The following is a 20,680-nucleotide window of genomic DNA, read 5'->3' as shown; positions in this document are numbered from 1 at the left end:
CAGATCCCTATCTTCTAGAAGATCCAAATACATGCCCTGCCTACCAAATTTCACAACCTTACAATTTGCAACACTGAACTAGTAGTTCCATTCATTTGCTCACTCACAAAGTTTGCTCAGATCCTCCTGTAAAGCCACAACTTCTCTGCTTCTCATAGTGCTCCCCAATTCTGCATCACTGGCTGCATATCTCATTTAAGCTATTCCAGTATCATTAATATATAAATTAAACAGTTGAACCCAAAACATGCCTTTCCCACCAAACACATTGCAGTGCTAGATAATGTTCCACTTCCAGAATACTGTTCCACCATACACAACTCACTGATACCTACATGACAGGCAACTTCCTATTCAGCTAACTACTGTTATCCAACTTGTTTGCAAAATCTAAATATACTAATGCATATGCATTGCTCTTGTCCTATGAATATGTCAAATTATAACACCTCAGTACCAGCCTGGTTTCTTGAGTGGACAGCATTTTCACTTCTTAGCCAGTAGATTGTGGGTTTGAATTTGAGTACTGGCATGAATGTTTGAGAATTTCATTGCCTGATGTGAGACCGTAATCTCATTTACTGGAAGCCTAGAAATGCTTTAAAACATTTCATGTTGGGTCGCTGGTCTTCCGAATTACTTAAAAATGAGATAGACCACATATTACCCATACTAGCTGTCATACCTGTTCTTGAACTCATTTACACTACCTGCACTCACCACACCTAATAGCAATTCATTCATTCATTCGGCATTCATTCTCAACTTCCAAGGATGCCCTCTCATCCTTTCCACCCACCCTGCATAAAATGAAAATTCCATCTACTGATATCACTTTTCTTTCTCCTGTATGCTAGTGTCTGCAGTCCACAAGTTCTCAATCTATCTTCATGATTTGTAATTCACAATCCCGATATCATTTTTAACACTCCTTTGCACCCTCTCCACTAAATGTCCATAGAAACCAGACCTGCACATAAAGTTCAAGTGAGGTCTTATCAATACCTTGTAAAGAGGCAAAATGGCTTCCTTATCTTTATACACTGGTGGTCTGAAAAGTTCTCAGACTCAACCATAAATGGCAACACTATCAGCAAGATTTTTTTTTCCAAGTTGGTACATCTGTCATACGCATCCATGTGAAATTGCAAGTCATTCTATCAAGTAGTTTGCTTTATACAACTGTCTGAAGCAAAAGTGTTGTCTGTATCCCTTGAAATGGATAAAATTGAGTATTGTGCGGTTATAAAATTCTTTGTAAAAGAAGGTTTAACGGCAAAAGAAATTCATTCGGAGTTCATAAAAATGCATGGGCACACTTCTTCTTCGAAAATGAAGGAAAAGAATGTCCATAAGAAATGGGTTGTCGAGTTTAAACATGGCCGTACCGGCCTTGAAGATGATCGAAGTGAAGGACGTCCAAAAAGTGTAACAATACCAGAAATCATTGATCAAGGGCACAATATGGTATTGGATGACCAGCGAGTCAAAGTGAGTGAAATTGCTGAGACTATAGGCATTTCTAAAGAATATGTAGATATATTTTGCATGAAGGATTGCAAATGAAAAAGCTTTGCTCAAGATGGGTGCCGCACTTGCTCAGAGCAGATCAAAAACGCACTCGCATGAAATTCTCTGAACAGTGGTTTGGAGCGTTTTAACAAGAATAAAACTAATTTGGTGCATCGATTTATTACTATGGATGAGACTTGGATTCACCATTACACACCACTGTTTGGATTCTGGTGTGTAATGATGAATCCAAGTCTTATTAATATGGATGAGACTTGGATTCACCATTACACACCAGAATCCAAACAGCAGTCAAAACAGTGGACAGGAGCCGGTTCTTCAGCACCAAAGAAGACAAAGTCAGTTCCATCAGCAGGAAAGGTCATGCCACTGGTCTTTTGGGGTACTAAAGGCATTTTGTTTATTAATTATCTTGAAAAGGGTAAAACAATAACCAGGGAATATTATTCCGATCTTTTAACCAGACTAGACGAAAAAATTCGTGAGAAAAGACTCGTTTGCAGAAGTAAAAAATCATCTTTCATCAGGACAATGCACCTGCCCACAAAGGTGTTTTGGCAAGGAAAATAAAGGGATCTGCACTATGAATTCACCCTATTCCTCAGATTTGGCTACCTCTGACTTCCATCTCTTCCTCGCTAGTCAGTGTTTTTCTTCGAATCAAGAAGTGATTGCAGCTGTAGAGGGGTATTTTGCAGATCATACTGAGAACCACAACAGGGATGGGATAATGACACTCGCTGGAATAAATGTATTAGTCTTAAGGGAATTATGTTGAAAAATAACAATAATTTTGAAATTATACAATTTTTTTTTCATTGTTAGGCCGAGAACTTTTCAGATCATCCACGTATATCAAGGCTTGTTTTTTCAGCACTGCAATTATCCTCTGAGTTGTATTTGCAATCTTTGCTATATGGTCACTGAATTTCAACTTCCTACTCACTAAAACTCCAAGATCCCTAACCTAATCAGTTTCTTTAAGCATAAATTCCATATATAATAATTGGACACTGGATACCTAATCACACAAAGTGCATGCCTTTACATTTACTAACACTGAACCTGACAGTCATTTTCACATGCCCACAATTCCAGCCTATTCAAATCAATCATTCTGCAAGACTATATCAGCTGCATTCCTCATTACCCTGCCTATTTTTGCAACATCAGCAAATAAACGCATTCTCCTGTCAAATCTTTCCAATGTCATTATAATACAATGTATTACAATGTATAGATTAAACAACAAGGACCAATATCTGATAAGAGGATGGCTGACTGATATTTGTCAATCAGCCATCCTCTTATCCATGCTAATATTTTATAATAGCGAGAATGTGTCAGAAGAGAGGATTCGAATATGTGGATGCTTGGAGTGCGTTTGAGAGCAAAGAGGAAATGTATGCGAGAGACCGCCTGCATTTGAATGAGGAAGGACATAGGCATCTGGGGAGATTGCTGTTCTGAACGAGTCAGTGTGTCCCGGTGTGGATGGTAGCAGGGGTGGCCTCTTGTGGGAATGGGTACTTGGAAGAAGGGGGACGACATCAGGTAACGTTGAGTCCAGTGAAGTCTAGAGGGGTTGCTGGGTAGAGAAACAATGGCATTTTTATGCTTTATACCAATGCCAGGAATATTTGGAATAAGGGAGGGGAATTGGTGGCACTGATAGCATCAGCCTGGTCAAAGATTATTGGGATCACAGAGACGTGGTTGACAGAAGAGGATATAATAACAGGAATAGAAGTTGCTGCATGCAGGATAGGAAGGGAAAGCGTGGTGGTGGAGTACTGCTTATGATAAGTGACGACCTATGTCCTCTAAGAGTGGAGGCTTTGGAAGGCTATGACACTAATGATTTTGAAAGCATATAGCGTGAGGTGGAGGTGGGCAAGGCAGGATATTTAGTGGGGTGTTGCTACAGACCAAGGCACACAGAGGGTGCAGACCAGGAGATATTGAGACAGTTGAGCGTGGCAAGTGCAAGAAGAACGATTGTTATGGAAGATTTTAATTACAGCAGTATAGATTGGGGAAAGGACGATGCATGTAGCAATAAGGGAATGGAATTTCTAGAATTCTTGAGGGACAAATGGCTTAGGCAACATGCAACAGAGGGAACGAGAGGTTCAAGAGTTTTGGATTTGGTTATAGCATCAGAAGTGCTGATAATAACTGAGATGACATCTCTCCCACCAGTTGGAGAGAGTGACCATATGGTTTTGACTTGGAAAATGAATAGACATGCAGGAGCATCAAAGAGACGGGAATGTATGTGGAATTATAAAGCAGGTGATTATAATAGTCTTAGACGTCAACTTGGGGAAGTTTCGTGGAGGGAGGAATTGGAAGGCCGGGATATCATTAGTGCTTGGGAAATTGTGAAGGAATATTTGTTAGCAGCAATGGTAAGCTGTATTCCACGAGTGAAGAGGAGGACACAATTTGGAGTAAAGTGGATGATAAACAATATTAAACAGGAGCTATATGCGAAAAAGAGTCTATGGAAGAGATATAAGGAGACAGGTGAAGAGAAGATGCATGAAGAATATAAGACACAGGCCAGAAGAGTGACTAGTATGGTAAGGAAGGTGAAACTGGAATATGAGAAAAGATTGGCCCTTAGATCCAAGGAAAATCCTAGGGAATTTTTTAGCTATGTGGCCAGTAGGAAGAGAAATGACTGTGGAAGAATGACATTGTGGGATAAAAATGGGAATAGAGTGACTGATGCAGAGGACATAGTGGAATTGTTCAATGAACACTTTATTGGAGTATTTCATCCTGGAGGAGTTAATTTAAATACTAGAGGGATAGAGAAGGTTTGAGGTTTAGAGGAGCAGGAGGAGAGTGTGTTTCAGATACTGAGAACTCTGGATGTCAATAAAGCTTTGGGATTGGATGATATTTCACCATGAGTTTTGAGAGAATGTGCTAGGGAACTGACAGTGCCTTTAACCTGGCTTTTCAATGAAAGTCTGACTGTGGGAAAGGTGCCCATGGAATAGAAGGAAGGTAAGATAGTGCCATTGCATAAGGGTGGTAGCAGACTGGAAGTGTCTAATTATAGGCCAGTTTATGTGTCATCAGTAGTTAGTAAGATCTTGGAGAAAGTAGTGAGGGACCATATACAGCATTGGGCAGATGAGGGTAACATGTATTTGGGAAGGAGCACTCTTGTTTTAGCAATATGCTAGCCTTTTATGATAAAGTTACAAGAGCATTAGATGAGGGAAAGGCATATACTGCCATTTTCCTAGACTTAGCAAAGACATTTGCCAGGGTGTCATATGATAAGCTGATATTCAAGTTGCAGTACATGGGTCTGGATGTCAGATTGGTCAACTGGATTCAGGATTGGTTATCCAATAGGTATCAGAGAGAGTTCTGTATGGTGGGACAATATCAAAGAGGCAGAACGTTACAAGTGGAGGTTCCACAGGGCTCAGTACTGGGAACCTATATTGTTTAACCTTTATATCAATGACATTGTCCGTGGATTGCAAGGGGGATATTTGGTTGTTTGCGGATGATGCGAAGCTGGGAAGGGTTATTAGTAATAATGCAGATGTGGTAGCCCTGCAAGAGGATTTGAATAAGCTAGATAGATGGGCAAATGAATGGGAGATGTCAGTTTAATGCAGCAAAATGTAAGGTCTTGGGGTTTGGGACACATCGATGGGATGCTGCATACTCTATGGGAGGAGTTAAACTGTAGAAAGTAGGAGAAACAAGAGATCTGGGTTTGATGATTGATAGAAACCTGAAATTTAGGGAACATATTGCAAAGGTAGTGAAGGTAACGCAGAGGATTGCTGCAATAACGAGAAGGGCACTGATCTGCATAGATAAAATGGTTATCATTCCATTGTATAAGACTCTGATCAGACCACACTTAGACTATTGTTCTCAGATCGGGTTCCCAGAATTTGAAAGGGATAAATTAACTGTGGAAAGGGTACAAAGGCAGATAACAAAGATGGTGTCGGGACTGTACAATGTTAGTTATGAGGATCGGCTGAGGGAGTGTGGACTGCAAAGTTTGGTGGATAGAAGAAGGAGAGGTGATATAATTAAGACTTTTAAACTGTTGAGAGGTGGTTACAGGGTTGACACTGGGGAGTTCTTTTGCTTGGTTGAACAGCAGGAAGGAGTGATGAGGCCATCCCTGGAAGTTATGAAAGGAAACTGTAAGAAAGAGGGTGAGGAGTGGTTTCTTTGCATGGAGGGTGGTTGAACCATGGAATGCCTTGCCTGATGGAGTGGTGAGAGCGAGAACGGTCAATGAGTTCAAGGAGTGGTATGATAGACTTTGTGTTTCCTAGGGGGACCTCCCTTGATGAGTCTTGATAGACTTGTATTTCTTAGAAAGGACCTCCCACGATGAGTCTTTTGACTCCATGGAGGACTGAATAATAATAATAATCATAATCCAATCCCATATTCTCCAGTTTATACAGTCTTCCATGCTGTATTCTGCCAAAAGCCTTAGCGAAATACAAAAGTATCATGGTGTATCCATTTCTCTTATCTAACTCAATGGTAGCATTATTACAGAATATGAACATGCTGCTCAAACATGACCTTTTCTTAGCAAGCACATGCTGTTCATTGCAAAGTATACATTCTCTGTAAACCCATTTCTCTATACAAGCCCTAACCAACGTTTTCAAATTCTCCATCACCACTCCAGAGATACTGATACATCGATAGTTGGATACATCAGTCCACACACCACCCTTGTGTAATCAGATTACCAAACATTCTTCCCACTCTTGTGGAATCCTCCCTGTTATGAGACTCAAATTATATAGCCTAGTCAAAGGAATAACCACTTCAGCTGAGCACACGTTTAGCATCTGTGCTGATATCCCTATTGCTGATTTCTTATTCAGTTTGTACAATAGCTCTAATACACTTCAGTTTCTTCATCTAGTGAAGAGGAGTAGTATTGAACTTAATGTTGCATATATCAGATTGATAGCTTTTAGCAAACTGGAACTCATTAGCTGAATAATCTCTTCTGTATCTATGTGATATTCATATGCATTAATGATGGTCCCTACATCTGCATTCAGTAGATATTCTTTCATATTCATTCTTTCACTTACAGCATAATGATAGAATTCTTTTGGTTGTCTTTAGCTTACAGTCAGTTTCTGCTCATCATTAGATGAGCAGAAACTGACTCATATTCACACTTAGCTTTCCATACAACCGTTCTGGCATGTTTTTTATAATTGTCATAACTAACATCATCCTTAAGCACAAAATATTCCTTCCACATCACCTTTTTCTTACAAATCTCTTGCTTAATAAGATTAAATATCTATTTCACTCCCACCCTATTTATTCTTCAAATACTATGGACACATTCTGATATTACATCATTTGCACTGTCGAAATCCTTCCAATCCAACAACCAATACCATGGTGTAGAATCCAATATAATCCTCAGTCATAACTTCCTTCTTTTTAGTTCAGCATGTAACCTTTTCTGAATGGAGCATTCATAAACTTAGCCACTTCCTACATCATTACCTCAATTTACTTTCTATCACATGCTGATTGAGGAAGAGTTGTATTGAAAGAGCTCAATAAATTCAGTTTCACTCTTTTCATAAGATTCAACACTATTCAATTAATGTTTGGATAACTAAGTACCCCATTATAATTACTTATTTTACACACATCTTTATTTGGTAATGCATATATATATATATATATATATATGATAATCGGCTTTTACTCGGTTGTTGTGATACATTTTAAAAATAGATTTAATGACTATAAAACCGAGATAACTTATAAAGATTTTAATAAGAATAATATGACTAGTTTCGGTTTTTTAGTCATTAAATCTATTTTAAAAAAATATATATATATATATATTATGTTTTTATATGGTATTATTATATGGGTATCACTATAGAATCAAAAGATTTACCCCAAGAGACCCACTCTGACCATTATTCACACAATACCTATCATATATCTCCTTAACATATTCACGGTAGGAAGCGTGTTGAACGTTTACCAAGCACATGGGACTTCTCATTACTTTTTGTGTGCCACATTTGGGTTGGGTGGGCTCGCTGATACAAAGTTTATATGGCATGTTAGTTGCAACTCTTTCAGTAGAATTTTATTTGAAGTTAGCATTTATGATCTGTCTTAATGACATTGAAAATTTCAAATGCAATCGAACAAACACTTATTTCATGTCAGGGACAAATGTCAGGGCAATTGTTTTTAGTCAGATACTGTGTTCGGTAGTGACAAACAGTTTTGCTTGAGTCTATGCATCATAGTTTCTGTGGGAGGGAACATGTTTCATTAGGTAGTGCTGTTTTTATCCTAGTTGTACTATTTATTGACAAACATATTATGCAGACTGCAAATGTCTCTGTACATTATTCAGTGATACAATAAAACTACTTGTTTTTCTTGCATCTGCAGTATAGTGGCTGTTAGGGAGGGCATGTTGTTAACTATATAGGGACAGCTGCTTCCAGTTTTTGTGAAATATATAAAAAAAGAAAGAAATACACATAACAAGCCCAAATTCTAAATTGCACAAGATGATTTGTTTCTCTATCAACCCACATAAATTCCTGCCACACCCACACAAATCACCTGATCAGCATTATTAAATCACAGGATAAACCCCTCCATATAGTTATTTACTAAGCTAGCAATGCATACAGTCACGGTTTCTTATTGGTTAGTGATTTATATTTTGCAAACAAATCTGTTATCATCTATTCATAAGTTTTTTTTTTTTTTTTTTTTAATTATCATCATCATCATCATATGCCCATTATAAATGCAAACATGAAAGGCTAGAGTTTATAGGATCACATATTCTTCACTGCACTCAGATATTTATAACACAAGCACACATATAACATCACAGGTGTAAATTATTCATAATCCATTTTACAGTACAATGAATAAGTTTAACACATTCACAATGGGACAATTGTAGCTCTCTTGCCATGAACCTAACCATCTGGTGAAGTGAGTGTAATTCCAACACCCGGCAATTTTATTCCCATGTCATCAGAGGTGCCACTTTTTGTGATAGTTTCTTCGATTGTAACTAATCCTACATAGCAGTGGGGGCACTCACAACTACCTCTGGCAATCTGTTTCACTCATTCAAAACTCTCCAAGCAAAGAAACCTAGTCTGCACACCCTTACAAACCATACTCATACAAAACTTCCAGGGGATGGTACTACTTGTTCTCTCTCTCTCTCATGCTTTATATATTGAAAATTTTCTTGTGTGTCAATCTTATAGAAGCCTTTTAGTAACTTGTAAGTTTTTATCCTTTTCTCCTCCCTCTCCACCACTTCCTGATCTCCAAGAAAGCCAGGTGACCATATCTGAGCACAATACTCAAGATGTGGCCAAATCACAGCCTTATAAAGAGGGATAATAACATCCCTATCTTTACTTGTCATTGTGTTCTTCAACATCCAACTAATCCTTTGAGCTATTCTGTAAACTTTTGCCACATGTCCACTGAACTTAAAATCTCTAACCACCATCATCTCTAGATCTGTAGATCTAGAGATGATGGTGGTTAGATCTGTAGTTCAATTTCCTGTAATCTCTAGATCTGTAGTTCAATTTCCTGTAATCCTTTCTTCCCAAAGTGCATTATCATACTTTTGAAACATTAACTTAATAACCATTGTTCTTTTCCCACAGTGCTAATTTATTTAAGTCATCCTGCAGGATATTTACATCATCTTTCTCAACTACTGCACGTTCCCAGTTTTGCATCATTAGCAAAGCACTGAATATCTACGTTTAAATCTTTGGCAATATCATAATGTACAATTAAATAATGGCTTAGTACAGAGATGGATGAAAGACAGACATCCCTTGATGTCTGTCTGTCAGCTATCTTCTATCCATGCTACCAGCTTCTTATCCATTCCAACTAGCTGCAAACTATGTAATAATTTTCCATGTGGTATTTTGTCAAATCCATTTGCCAAGTCCAGCAGTATCACTGTGTAGCCATTTCTTTATTCCAATTACACTGTCACCTTATTATAAAATGTGAATAAATTATTAAGGCAGGATATACATTTTACAAAGCCATGATATCTGTTATAGTATATCTTACTCTTATCCTGCCATTCCCGAATTTTACCTTTAACCAACTCTTCTAATACTTGAATCACCATGCTGCTAGAGATATTAAGCGATCTGTAAATGGCTACTTCAGTCTTGTGGACACTTTTACATAATGGAAATATATTGGCCTCCTTCTGCTCCCTTGGAACTTTGTGAGAGCAGATATTTAGATTAAACAACTTCATCAGAGACACTGTCAGTTCTCTTGCACATTCTCATAGCACATGAGATGAGATAACATCCAGTCCCATTGCTGTGTTCACACTGATATTTTTGGATAAGTTGAGACCCTGAAGTTCATTTAGTCCAATTCTCACATCAGCCCTTTGCCATATCGGTAACTGCAAAGTTGTAACCTGGATGACATACTCTTGCAAAGTAATCACTTAGTAACTCAACTACTTCTGCTTCTGTCACTTTCCTACTACTAGTACTAAGTGAAGTTAGCCTTCCATAATCATTTTTACTTTTACTTGTTATTTCTACATAGTGAAAACACTCTTCTGGATTTACTTTGGCTTGCTTAGCTAATTTTTTCTAAAATCTGATGTAGCCTCCCTTACCATACTAGTTACCCCTTCTTGCCTGCACTCTGTATTGCTCTTGAGCATGCTGATCATCTTTTTGTTTATATTTCTTCTGCAATGTTCTTTTTTGCAGCTACTACTTTATATTTCTACTTATCTACTTAATCCCTGCTCGGTTTATTCATCTGACTCTGGGTATACAGTCTGATAATCTCTCAAACAATCATCCCTGATCATTTACCATGCACTAATGACATTCATTCCATGTAGCTTCTTAGGCCATGGCACTGTTCCAAACTGCCATCTAAGTTTCTCAAAATCTTCAGTTTTGTGGTTTCACATAAACCCTTCCTGATTGAGAATTCCACATGCTAAGCACTTTCAAACACTTGGTCTTCTCCATCACATGCTTTTTAAAGTAATTATCCCTTAGTAAATTTATAAATTCCATTTCTATCTTTCATTATGCCTGTTTCTCCTTCCAATCAATAATCCCCATAGTTGAAGTTTCCTGTGATAATTTCTCGGCCTGCACTTATTGTGCTAATCTTCCAATGCATATTATTCACATCTTTCTCTGAACCCCCAAGATCTATAGCAGAAACATAATATTTTGTCCTTCTGGCCTCTATCTCACACCAGAGCCCAACAAATAAACTATCTCCCTCAGATAATCCTCCTCCTATTTCTGTTGGTTGAAGTTCTTCAGCTATCATTAATAATATCCTTCCTTCATCTCTATTCCCTATATTTTCTCTGAAAATACAATATCCTTTACATTCTATCTCTATAACCTAACAACCAAGTCTTGTTAATGCCAATAATTTTTGGCCAAGTTTCGGCCGGCCTGGTTGGCTGAGTGGTTAGTGTATTCACTCTCCAGCCAAAAGGCTGCGAGTTCAAATCTTGTCATGGGCATGGATGTTTGTGATTGTCTGTGAAAATACTACTGGTGGTGGCGGATGGTAGATGCGGTTTGTTGTAGTTGGTGGAGACGAAGAGTTGTGGAATAGGTGTTCTCCCTCAATGAGTCCTTGGACTCCCTGGAGGTGTCACGTAATAATAATAATAAGTCCTGGCCAATGTCAAAAACTCCTCTCCTTTATTTCTGCTACTTCGTGTTCATGTACATGAATTTCAACATCCACTTGGATTTACAGCATTTATGCATATATATGACTGTCTGAAAATTATATTGTATCTTTACTTGTATCTACAAGTGAAAAAGATTGTCGCTATATATGCTGAAATTCGCAACACAACAGTAGTCTGGAGTCTAATGTGTCGTTATGATATGACCAGGATATGCCCGTATATATAGAGTTGAAAATTCCTCTCGTCATAACAAGAATCAAACCAGCTGCACTATGGAGGTACTAAAGTATAAATGCTTTCTGTTCCCCCCCCCCCCACACACACACATAAACAATATAGAATTTGAAATATATCAAGTCAGCAAGTAAAGAGAAATAACATGACTAGAAAGAGTGAGTGAAACATGTTTATACCTTATTGATAACAAACTTACAACTAAATTGAGAATTACAGTAAATTACTCCCTAATCAAAATAGTAAATGAATGTTTCACAATCTTTATGTTCTTCAAGCAAAATATAATCCTTACACCATTTGTTAACCACATTCTTACTCAAATTTAAGGAGTAATCTCTTCATCTTCCCCTCTAACCAAGTGCTGAAATATTTCTTCTGCATTAATCCTATAAAATCCTTTTAATAACTTAAATGTTTCCAGGAGAGCACACATCCCCTCTTTTCTGCTTTTCAACCAACTATGGCAACCCACAAACCTATCATCACAGGAATCATTCCAGAGACTACTCAACACTTTCCATCTTAGTCACTCATCTTGATCCTCTCCACTACCACATCAACAAGAAACCCATGTGACCAGACTTAACCACAGTAATCCAGATGTGGTCTTTGCTCCATTGAATCCAGAAGTTATCATTGCTCTTTATAAGCCCATATCATGGGCTTATAAAGAGCAATAATAACTTCTTATTTTTGCTTGTTAGTGCATGTTCTTCAATAACCAAATAATTCTATAAGATACACCGTCCGCCTTAGCAATATACCCTTCTGAGCATCAATTCACTATCCACCAACACCTCCAAGGCTTCAACAATTTCCTGGAGTACAGTCCCATCAGCATAGTATATAGCCTCTAATCTTTTCATCCTAAAAAGGGAAAACTTGACATTTTCCAACACTGAACCGGCATTCACTATCATCTGTCCTAATTGTCATCATCATCAAATTCCTGCCATGTACTCTCAAGAGGTGTACAAGATATGATACTCTACATGAAAAATTTACATCATTACTAACTTCCTATCTCCAATTTTCCTCCAGATCAGTCTGTTACTTGTCAAGACTCCAATATTATCAGATCTTATATTTCCATTGCCTAAGGCACTTTGTACCATATCAATCCACCTATATCTTGGTCTTCCTCTGGGTCATTTTCCTGCCAACCTGGCAGAGAACACTTGTTTTGCAATCGCCCATTCTGTTTAAATGTCAAGTTCTTTCCTCATTTTTAATATGATACTGCCATTGATGCCATCTGTTCACACCTCTAACCTTTCTTAGGATTCCCATATCTGCGGTCTCTAGTCTTTGGTCAAGTGTTTTACTTCTGACTCAGCTCTCAGATCCATAAGTTAAAACTGGTTTGAACACTGTCTTGTATACAGCTAATTTGGTGTTCTGACTAATTCCTCTCTTTTTCCATATGAATTCATTCAATTGACTTCCTACCATACCAGCTTTGCTGATTCTGTTGTCTATTTTTATATTTAATTTACCATCTTCACTAAAAATTGTGCCTAAGTAGGTGAAATGTTTTACTTGTTCCACAGGTTCTCCATTCACAATGCAGTTGACATTTTCAACGATTCCGCCTATTTTCATTGTCTTTGTCTTTTTAATGCTGACCTTCATACCATATCTATTACAACAGCTATTCAATTTAGTCAGGGAATCTTGCAGACTTGTAGCAGATTTATTTAGAAGTATAACATCATCCACATAAAGCAAACAGCTGACATTATCATCTCCAATTTTGATATCAAGTTTAATACCACTTTCCTTCATAATGTGATTCATATAGATAATGAATAACAGTGGGGATAATGCAGATCCTTGTCTCACACCAGATTTAACATTAAACCATCTTCCTGTACTTCCTTCAATTCTAACTGCTGAATTACAACTCAAATAAAGACTAAGTATTGCTTGATATAATGCCCCATTGACACCATATAACTGCAGCGTATTGAATAGCTTCTCTTGGCACTTGTCATATGCCTTTTCCAGATCGACAAAACTTAAATATAGATCTTTGTTATATTCCCATGCTTTCTCAACTATTTGTCGTAAAGTGAAGATCTGATCCTCACAGCCTCTATTTGGCCTGAATCCAGCTTGTTCTTCACCAAGCTTTTCTTCCACAATTCTTCTCAACCGTTTCTCAAGTATACTTGCATATATCTTACCAGGAACACTCAATAGGGAAATACCTCTGTAATTCTCACATTCAGGTTTATTTCCCTTTTTATATATGGATACTATGAGAGCTCTACTCCAATCATCGGGAATTCGTCCTTCTGTCCAGGCCTTCAGAACCATGCAGTTTTGTCACTGCAAGACTTTGATACCCCCATACTTCAGCATTTCTGGTCGAATATCATCTACTCCTGCTGCCTTTCCACATTTCAAGCCTTTGATGGCTTTTTCTACTTCAAGTATGGATATGTATTCCTGACTGTATGCTTCTTGAGTGTTTTTTACCACTGTGCTTGTTTCACTTAGCAATTTCTCGATGTAATTATCCCATACTTCAAGGATATCTTTTTTCTCCAGTTTTCATGTCACCTTTATCATGTCCAAATCCTTTTACAGCACTCTTTCCTCCATTGCTAAGCTTCTTCAACAACCACCAGAATATTTTGCCACCTTCTTGTTATTTATTTTCTATGTTCTTGCCAAAGTCCTCCCATAACTTTTGTTTAGCTAGTTTTACACAGTGTTTAGCAAACTTACATTTGTCTCTGTATTCTCTAAGAGCACAAGCTGACTTATTTGCCAGGAACTTTTGATATGCTTTCTTCTTTTCCTTCACTGCCTCTTTAACTTCCTGTGTCCACCATGGAGTTCTGATTTTTCTATCCTTGAAGACAACCTCACCTCATGCCTCTCTGGCAGAATCAATCAAGGTTTTCTTCAAGGCTTGCTACTGAATCTCCAAGGTTTGGTTCCTGTTCTCAAACCCTTTCATTTTTTTTTAATAATGTTTGTGTATTTTAGTCTACAGTTCACATCTGAGAGCTGCTCAACTTTTATTCCCTTTAAAACTTTCTTACATGTTCTTCTTTTCAATATGAAATTCAGTTTTATCCTGCTAAAGACTAAATGGTGATCACTTCCAATTGCAAATCCTCTGTACACTCTGGTGTCCTGCACCGGGGAGAAAACATCACTATCAACAATAACATAGTCAATGAGACTTTTCTTATTCCTTGCCTCTTCTCTCCATGTGAATTTGTGCACATTTTTATGTTGGAACATGGTGTTAGTAATAACCAGTCCATGTCCTGAGCAGAAATCCAACAGGTATATGCCATTATTATTAGGTTTGTTCTTTTCTCCAAATTTTCCAATATATTTTTGTATGTCTGACAATCATTTCCTACTCTGCTATTTAGATCCCCAACAAGGACCAACTGTTCCTTTTTCATTGTGTCAGCTGCTTTCTCTAAATCCTCAAAAAATTCCTCCACTTCTACCTTAGTAGAAGTGGAGGAATCTTCTGTGGGACCATAGGCACAAATAAGTCTCATTGTCCATTTCCCCATTCTGATATTTGCCCACATAACTCTACTTGAGACTGCCTGCCATTCAAGAAGATTAGCCTCATATTTAGTGTTGAATATAACTTGGCTACTCCTTCTTTTTCTTGGATGTCATTGCCTGAATATAACATTTTGTATTTATTGCTCAGAAAGATCTCACCAGTTTTGGTCTTTTTTGTTTCAGTCACCCCTATTATGTCGATTTGGTACTTATCTAATTCTTCAGCTAGCTCCATTTCTTTGCCATTCAGGCTTCTTATGCTGATAGCACCAATCTTTAACTCTGATGATGTTGAGTTGGGGTGTTTTTTCAGATTTGTTCCTGTAGTTGACTTTTCGCTGTTCCCCCCCTTTCCTTGGTGAAAACAATGGGGCCCTGTTTAACCGGGCGACACCCCAGCTGGAATGAAATTTTGTCATGTTGTACCATCATTTTGTATTTTGGTTTAAGCCAATAAGAATACAATTTGGTTGGCTAAATCCCAAATTGCCAGCCCATCCTCGTTCGTTCAGTATCCAGGTAGATACCAAACAGGGTGCACCACAAGAAGGTGAGGATTGGACATTAGGTCAGAAGCCCTGGTCGGTTCTCTGCATTCTTTTAAAGGCTATGTGGAGGTCTCCTCTCAGTTATACAGCTTTGACCCTTAAGCACCTGCATCCTTATTGTCAGCCCATTTAAATCATCCTGCAAGTTTACTATCAACCTGATTAACTATTAAGTTGTGAATTTTGCATAATCAGAAAACAACTGAATATTTCCTATATCTTCTTCTCATCCACTGTCAAGACAGGTTGAGTCTCTCAAGGATAAGTTTCCACCATTGTCTGTCCAAAGTAAGCTCTTTCATATGCCAACACTTTGAAAGTCCAGTTCTAAGGGCTTTATGGCATGTTAATTTTTGGTCTATTCCTGAGTCTTGTACCTTCTATAGTGCCCTCAAATACCAGGTGAGAAAGTCTGTTCAGTTCCATTTGCACAATATGGCCAAACCAAAGGAGTTAATGCTTTTTAACTGTGTTAAGAATTGTTGAGTTAGGGATATTCGAATCTTGCAGAACTTGTGCATTAGCCTTATGTTCTGTCAAATGAGTTCTGTTTATTTTCCTAAAGCATTTCATTTCAAAAGCCAACAGTTTTTTCTTTGCTTCTTTTTTAAGGTCCAAGTTTCTGTCTTGAGAACAGCTGTTGGTAGTATTATACTGTAATATTTAGTTATTTGTATTTTATTTTATTATATTGTTTATGACGTTACCTTTTTACTCTGTATGTTTCCCCGCTTATTTTGTTATTTTCGTGACTGCTTGAGCTTGTGCAAAATGCCTATATGCTTTAATTTCTAACTCACATATAATACTATTATTTGACTTTAGTCTTTTCTTAGCTTACTCCTCCCCTCTTAATGTCGTAAAGTAAACTCTCACACATGCTAATATCATAGACTGAGGATAAACCTTTGGCTGGGGCCAAATCCTTAATCTGCATTGCTATAACTCAAATGTATTAATCCTTAAAAATTTATTTTTGTTAACGACTGCACCATTAAGAATCGTGTAAAAGAATTTTCTATCTCTCCTTTACATACAAGAGAATAATTTAGCTAAGCACATATAATAACCCTTAAATCAATTTTATCTCAAGCAACTCCGAATTATTCAGTAATGGCTGTTACTTTACTTAGGACACACAGGTTCAGTTAATTTTTTATGAGGCAGTGCATTGGCTAACAAGGATCAGGCAAGCTATTAACAAAACCAAACATGTTTATTCTAACTAAGACAATTAATATACAAAGGAAAAATGACATATTTTGTGTCTGATTCTCCATACATTCATTAAAAACAATTCACTTAAAGCATTAGACAAAGAAATTATTTACACTCAACTTATTAGACACGTGGATGGATTTTAGCACATAACCTTACTCCCATTACAAATAATATAAGGCAAAATTATACTATACACCAGGGGTTCCCAACCTTTTTGTTTCCTAGAGCACATTCTAAAATACTGGTAGGGCGACGGGCACCATCTATTTTTTTAAGCAAATTTTTTGAATTCTTTTGTTAAATGAATACATACAAAGTTTACATTATAATCAAATGTTTTATTACTTAAAAGTTTACATTATATAAAAATTTAAATATATATATGTAAGTTAGTGTGATCTTTGGCATTGCATTTCATTAGCCAGTGCTTCATAATTAGGAGAATATGATGATATTCCAGTTCTTAAACTGGAATGAACAACTTCGAATGCGCGTCTACTTTACATTGTATGCATTTAATACTCGTCATGTGTCATGAATTGTTGCGTGATTATTTCAAACTATATGGCACACGGTTGAACAGCAGCGGGCGCACACAAATTGATCAACGGGCACCATGGTGCCCGCAGGCATAGGGTTGGGAACCCCTGCTATACACATTCTAAGCATTATATAACACAAGCACTATTCAAGTCTACGGTATTCTTTTAAGCATATTAAATTTCACGTTCGGCTTTCAGACCTCTTCAACACATTATGCCATAAGTTAAACAAAATCAACATCTATCCTCTGTACACACAATCTGGGTTATTAACATAAAGCAATTTACTTACAAGCTCACACTATCATGTACGGTCCTGGATCCAAAAGTGTTAAGGGTGATGCTGGTTCCTTTTTAAACTTGGACGACAGCTGTGATCGGGCACTATCTGACGGTAGTCATCTAGCGATTTCCTCCCTTGTAACAGTACTCGGTGGATTGGTACATTCGTCGAGGCATACTTTGGAAGGATATCTTGAAATACAGTCTTTTCTGCCAGCAAACTCCCCATGATCTCCAGAACTACTGCTTGCGAGATCCCCGACTCTTCCCCTCCTCAAAAAACTTGCAGGGAACAACAAATAAGAGAGAAAGAGCACTTTCACCCCTCAATCTCCACCTTTTATATCATTGGCCATCCCTTGGACTTCATTCCAAAACTTCCCAGATTTACTGGAGGCTCTCTTACGTCACCCACACTTATGTTAGGTTTTGGTGGCAAAAACTCATATAATCCTGTGACCTTTGAGATTGTTGTTGTTGACCTTCAGTTTACTAGCCTAATCCTGTCTGAACTTTTCAGTTACAGTTGCTTGTGGTTCTACATTCAGTTATTCTAAGATTATATTACAAAATTTATTACATTACAGTAGGTTATATACACTTTTAATTATAAGTATTTTATGGCCTATGTAAAATCGATATCGGTGAAAAATATTTATATTTTTCACCACAAGAGATTTTACAATACAATACCTTTGTATAATTTTATTTTTAGAGTTGTAGGAATTTTGTTGTTTTTGCAAATTTTCCTACATGCATTTATAGGGACACAGAGCCTTGTTGCAAACTACTAGTCACCTGCTTCCTCTTACATTCTCTTTGGTATCTATCCATCAGCCACTCTTGTATCCATATCACTAACTTCACATTCATCCCCATTTGTCCCAATTTGCATAACCAAGTTCCCCATGATATCCTTTCGTGCACCTCTGGAAAATCCTGCAGTATCATTTGTAGCCATTCTCTTAACTGAACTCAACCGTTACACTATTATATAGGCATAGAAATTACTGAGACATTACCTATCCCACAAAGTCATCCTTACCACATACAGTATTGTATTCTTATACGTCCAATCCTAAATTCTGTCCTTGACCAATTTTACAATACTTTTAACATCATCATCATAATCAATTTCCTAATATATATGCTGAGAGAGCATGCAGCATATTATAAAAGTAATACATGAAAGTTTATAGCATTACCAACTTCCTATCAAGTTTTTCATACTAGCTAGTTTGTCATGTCAGGACTCTAACATCATGCGATCTTATATTTCAGTCTTTTAAGGCCTGTCTTACTGTATCAATCTGCCTAGATCATGGTCTTCCTCAGGGTATTTTTCCTGCTATACTAACAAAAAAACTTTGCTAACCTTTCTTCACCCATTGTGTTTAAGTGGCCACACAACTTAAATTAGCACTGCCCAATGCTAATGCCAGTTTCCTCCTAACATCCTAATTTTTAATATGCTTCTGCTATTAATGCAATCTGTTAATTTTCCTAATCTTTCTCAGAACTCTCATATTTATGGTCTCCAGTCTTTAATGAAAAAAAAAAAAAAAATTTAAATGTAATTTGCACTCACAAAAGGATGTAAGCGTAAGATAAATTATTACCATGAGAGGACTTTGGATTTTTTTTATTATATTTTTATTGAATCATTTTTATAAATTTTTTTTGTATTTTTTATTTATTTTTTTTACATAGTCCAGGAACCCTGCTCTAGAGATATGGAGCATTTTCTAGCCACTTCAAGCAGGGCAGCAGTCTCACATTGCACAATGAAATTCATCTCTCACCTAAAGACAATCACAAATACTAATGTTTGTGGTGGGATTCAAAACCTCAACCTATTGGTTGGAAAGCAGATATGCTAACCACTCAGCCAACCAGGCCAGTAAGTATTTTATTTCTAACCCATCTCTCAGATGTATAAGTTAAAACTGGTTTGAATATTGTCTTGTGTGGAGCTAGTTTAGTATTTTGACTAATTCTTTCTTATTTCATATAAATTTATTCACATTATTTCCATATTTAGGCCACTAGCTTTATTAAAAATTGTATCTAAATATATGGAATGCTTAACTTGTTCTATGAGATTTCCATTCAAGACACAGTTGATTTTTCAATGTTCCACCTATTTTTATAGTCTAACTCTTCATAGCTGATTTTCATACCAAATTTATTACAGCTTTTATTCAATTCAGTTAGGGAATCCTGCAGACTTTTACTGGATTGTTTAAAAGTACAACTCCATCTGCATAAAGTAAAGAGCTGAGCTATATACCTTCAATTTTGATATCAGGCTGAATGCTACTTTCCATCTAAATTACTCTTAATCAGAGATAATAAGGTGATACACCTTTTCACTACTTGTATATGGGAAATATGCGACTTCAGCATTATTTCAACCTTGGTATCCCTTCTGGGTCTGGCTGCCACTGATGAGACTTCAATAAAGGTTGAAACCAGTCTGGATAGCGGCACTGGCATTATACAAACACACACCTGAAAAGATGTGGGCTTTCCATTATGGGATACTAAGGCATTGATGTGAAGTTATTAGCCTCTATATACAAGTAGTAGCCCAGTTGTGAAGATACCTCATGTGCAAACTTTGTTTGCTTACACCTGGATAAAGGATTAAACCAAGAATACACAGCTGGCCAGGTTGGCTGAGTGGTTAGCATATCCATTCTCCAGCCAAAAAGCTGTGGGTTTGAATTCTACCATGGGCAGGGATGTTTGTGATTGTCTGTGAAAATACTAGTAGAGGTGGTGATGGTGGCAGGTGGCATTGGTGTAGCTGTGGTTCGTTGATTGAGTCGTGGAAACAAAGAGCTGTAGAGTAGGTGCCCTTCCTTGATGAGTCTTTGGACTTACTGGAGGTGTCAAGTAATAATAATAATAATAATAATAACAATAATAATAATACATAGCTTCAACTTAAATCTAAGAGAACATCCATGGGATGTTCTCTTAGATTAAGACAT

General features: G+C 37.2%; 1 protein-coding gene across 1 annotated transcript in view; it reads right to left on the bottom strand.

The window, feature by feature from the left end:
• The window catches only part of LOC150109269 (uncharacterized), a 228,200-nt gene that overhangs the window by 5,401 nt on the left and 202,119 nt on the right, over nucleotides 1–20,680 (bottom strand). The gene's annotated exons all lie outside the window — the stretch shown is intronic.

Source organism: Typopeltis vanoorti, chromosome 2 (assembly GCF_054136105.1).
Source record: "Typopeltis vanoorti isolate ZY-2024b chromosome 2, IOZ_Tvanoo_1.0, whole genome shotgun sequence".
Taxonomy (NCBI): Eukaryota; Metazoa; Arthropoda; class Arachnida; order Uropygi; family Thelyphonidae; genus Typopeltis; species Typopeltis vanoorti.
Note: the sequence above shows the minus strand (reverse complement) of the source record. Positions and strands in the feature narration are given on the sequence as shown.